The sequence below is a fragment of the Gekko japonicus genome, unplaced genomic scaffold (assembly GCF_001447785.1).
Source record: "Gekko japonicus isolate JY-2015 unplaced genomic scaffold, Gekko_japonicus_V1.1 scaffold1991, whole genome shotgun sequence".
NCBI lineage: Eukaryota > Metazoa > Chordata > Lepidosauria > Squamata > Gekkonidae > Gekko > Gekko japonicus.
The window spans coordinates 18,259-22,928 of NW_015169842.1; positions in this window are offsets into that span (position 1 = coordinate 18,259).

Genomic DNA, 4,670 nt, shown 5'->3' on the forward strand with positions numbered 1-4,670 from the left:
AGGAATGCCTGTTACAATAACATCAATACTCAAAGCATTGCAGGATACTCCCAAGGCATCCAACGGGCAATCGCTTGTTTGCCTCTTTCTCACAAGTCTCATCTTTTCAGGGCTCAATTACTCGGAAGGGTCTGGCAGCAGCCCGCAGCCTCCCAAAAACCCGGATTTTGTGGAGGAAACTCTGCAAGCTCTGTTGCTTGCACTAAGTAATCTGATAACCTCAGATGTAGTCAGCCCCTGCATTTGGTTACCCACCCATGCCTTGTAATGGAGGCTTGGCTGCCAAGGTTGATTAGCACTGTTCCTCATTCCTTTTCTCAGGAAAGTGAGGGCAGCTGCAGGTACACCAGTGACTGATGCTGTCATCACTCATCTGTGGGAGGTGGGGCTGAGTGTATGATTGATTATGGGCAGAGGCGGCTCCTGGCAGCAACCAAGAGCAGCATGCCCAGAACCAGCTCCAGGGCTCCCTCCACCTCCTGGGGGAGGGGAACCGAGAGAAGAGGGCACAGCACAATCGTGAGGGGGCTTAGCCCCCCAGGGCCCCTGGGAGCTATGGGCCTGCCAAATATGGTCATGGACCATGCGCTCACTGGACTGGTTCTTGGTTCTTTTTGCTGCCTTTCAGTGTGAAGAATCATAGCACGTCTAGAACCAACACTAGGACATGTGCCGATATGATAACCCATTCAAACTTGTATTACTATAACGATGCCTTCTGCCCTTTAAATGTGTGATTTACTAGTATTTTATCTGTTACTTCTTTTTGATGTCTTTATTTTTAACCCAGCTGGATAACAAATTGAAAACATTATAACCTCCTTTTAGCATCGCAGAAATGGCCCTCTAAATATACATAGTTGTTTTAATTATCTCAATTTCTCCTGAACTATAACATTAAAAATACATTTGGCTTCTCTCGCTGCAAAGCTTTAACATTCTAATTAACCAGTAGCACACCATTCTTTATTCTGACCTGTACTGTAATTAGTATAGTCTCTATAAAAATAGGAACAGTATATAAATTCTCTTTTGCAATGCTAAATGGTGAGGGTTTGATCAGGGAATATAGCCTTGGGGTCATCCTATATTTAGAAAAGTAGTGTGGCTTTGTTTCTGGCTATAGTGTCTTCAACGTACTGCTCTCAGTATAGCAAAAGAGCAACAGATTCCTCAGGGTACAGATTTTTCTTTTAATGTTCCCAAAGTGCAGAAAGCATAGGCTTAAACGAAGAATTTTGCGGTGCCTTGAATCAAACAGACATATGTATCCTCATTGCAGACAAATGTGATGCATCTTTCTTATGCATCAATTAAATAACCCATCCTTGTTCAAAGTATTTAAGAACATGTCTTGTTTGGCAGCAAGGGGTTTATAAAATTTGCCGTCATGGTCACAGACGTTCCTACCTTCCAGTATGCCTGCATCACATTTTCATAACATTTATGCCTAAAAAGCAGCATGCGGTTTTCTTCATGCACCTCCAAATCATTTTTGCACATGACATTTTGTATTATTATCCAAAAGAACAGATGCAAATCATTGATGCACATGATAATGCATATGCCATTATCAACAACTGTGATGTGTCTTTCAAGCACACAATTGGCTTAATTGTACATCATCTTCTACAACCAATCACAGGACTGCGGAGTATAGGAATAGGGAGATCCGAAATACCCACACTTGACTGTGTTATTTGACTGCCCTCAGTCAACCATATGTTATTTCACCCTGACACCTCATAGGTTGGTTATGGCTGTGCAGCCAGGTCATCTGAATACAACGGTGGGAACAAAGGAAGAATAATAATAATAAAGAAAAACAAACACAAAGGAAGATGACAAAACAGAGAAAACCAGAACAGTAGAATCTAAGACACCATTATTCACGTGGCCAGATTTCCCCCCCCCTTTTTCATTAGCAGAGTCCAGCATTCTTTCCCAAAGAGCGTTATGTAAATTTATTATCACCCTAAGCAGAAACTGAAAAGGTCTGGCTTGCAGCCTTAACCTGCGGCATTTATTGTGTCTGGGTGGAGGAATGGGGGCAGAAGACTTTGGGCAGTTATGCCCGGCATTGGTCAGCCAGGCAGCTCACATACTGCTTTCCACAGTCCACCCCACTTGGCCAGCTATACATCGGGGGGGGGGGAGTAGACCTGATGGTCAGGTTCCAATTTGGTCCCCCCTATTTTTTTTTTTTTGAAAGAAGATAATTGGTGGCAGACTAGGCATTATTATGGAATTCATCCCCAGGGACATCCATCTGTTCTCCTCTGTTATAGTCTTCCACCAGCAGATGAAGATTTATCCATTTTGACATTCTCTCACTAACCCTCCTTCCTGTGTATGTGTTTTAATTGTGTATGGGTTTTGTTTAGATGTTGTACTATGTATTATAAAGCTTGTTTTAATGTTTTTGATTGTTAGCCACCTTGAGAAGCCTAAGCTGGGTGGAAAGGTGGCATAAAAATGTTTTAGATAAATGAAATAAGCATTTTGGAGCCCTCTACCAGCAACAGAAAAAACTTCCTCTAAAGGTACACAGTGCCTGAATTCCTGCTTACAGAGATAACAAGTCAAGAATGCAGGATACTGGAATCCCCATTCTGTTATAAAGAATAGTTGCTGTGATAAAATTGAGGGGTGGGCTTTGGCTGGTACTTGGATGGCTGACCTATAAGGAATACCAGGGTCATGACACAAAGGCAGGCAGTAGCAAACCACCTCTGAAAATCTCTTCCCTCAATAAAAATAATGTCTAGCTCTTTTGTCTATCTAAAGAGCTAGAACTTCTAGCTGTCAGACAATCTTAGGATCTCTTTATTATACTACACACAATGCCATATGACAAAACTACTACTACTACTACCACTACCACTACCACTACTACTAGGTGTAAGGGCCGTTGTGGGAAGAAATACAACGAGCTCTAGAAGGAAGCTCCAGGTGAGTGTCCTGACTGTGGCTGGTGGGGCGGCAGAGGGAAGGGGAAAATAGAGGGAGGCAAGCCATGTTTCTTTCCTTCTGCTTAGTGCTGTCTCAAGTCATTTTGCAGCCCCAAGTGAGTAGTATAGGAGGACCAGGTATGGTTCCCTCCACCCCTGACTTATGTTGATTTGGGGTTATGCAGTGGCAGCTAAGGTAGAAAAGCGCATCCTCCTATGCCATGTCTTCTGAGTTCCAAGGGTCTGGAAAGTGGTTCCATAGCCAGTTACAGGGTTGCCAACTCTGGATTGGGAACTACCTGTATATTTGAGGAGTAGAGCCTGGGGAGGGCAGGGTTTGGGGTGCGGAGGGACCGAGTAGGGTGAAATTCCATAGAGTCCATTGCCTAAAGCAGCCATTCTCTCCAGGAGAACTGATCTTGGAGGTTTCCAGGTGCTGCCTGGAGGCTGGCAATACTAAATGGAGGGCCATACCTGTAGATTTGAGGGATAGAGCCTGGGGAGAGCAGGGTTTGGGGTGCGGAGGGACTTCAGCAGGGTATAATGCCATAGGGTCCACTGCCCAAAGCAGCCATTGTAATAGCTGGGAAATTTTCTGTAGGGGAAATGATGTGCTATGGCTGGGGAACACGGTGATTTCTGGGAGATCTCCAGGCCCCACAGGGAGATTGGCAACTCCAGTGACTGTTTAAGGGAAGATTGGGATATGTATTTTGGCAACTCCAGTGACTGTTTAAGGGGAAATTGGGATATGTATTTTACCTCAGGACACATTCAATGACTTGCAACAACAAACTGTTTAGAATGTTAGAGGCAAAGACCAATCAGGCTGCATATGCAGATGACCTCTGTGTTCCAACTAGCTACTGGGAGGAGAGAAACAGCAAACTGTTTAGAATATTGGAGGCAAGACTCAGGCAACGCAGCCAGTGGATAGGGACAGCTTCTGAGTGACAGATCAGGGAGCGAACTGATTTGGGAGCGCGTGGAATGTTCAGGAGAGTTCATGACCAAAACAGAATTATTATATAGAGAGATTATTATTGTTATTACCACCATCATCTTTGAAGGAAAAGTGGGATAAAAATAGGAGAAATCCTCCCCAGCATTACCCAGCCTCTACTTACTCATCTCCTCAGCATTCAACCTATTCCCTAGCATTCTCAATTAGATTGTTATGACACAATACCATAAACCACTGTACTTGTACTTGCTCAATTGGACTATATGGTAAATTCAAAGCGTCATCTGTGATAGCTACCGTTGGCTGCATTTTTTTCACCATGCTGAAAGAGAAGTGTTGCTGCCCTGGTGGATATTGGCAGAAACCAACCATGCTGAAAGAGAAGTGTTGCTGCCCCGGTGGATATTGGCAGAAACCAGGTTTCCCATGATTACGTCACTCAGTAACATGTGGAATTTTCTAAGGGCACAAAACCTGGTGGTGGGAAATGCCATCAAGTCACAGATGACTTATGGTGACCTTGTTGGGTTTTCAAGGCAAGAGATGAGAACAGAGGTGGTTTGCCATTGCCTGCCTGTATATAGCAACCCTGGACTTTCTTGGTGGTCTCCCATCCAAGTACTAACCAGGGCTGACCCTGCTTAGTTTATGGGATGTGGCAAGACTGGCCTGGCCTGGGCCATCCAGGTCAGGGCCATAAAATTCAAGACATCTGTATTTCATAATAATGTTGGTAGGGGAAACACCTGTCCTGA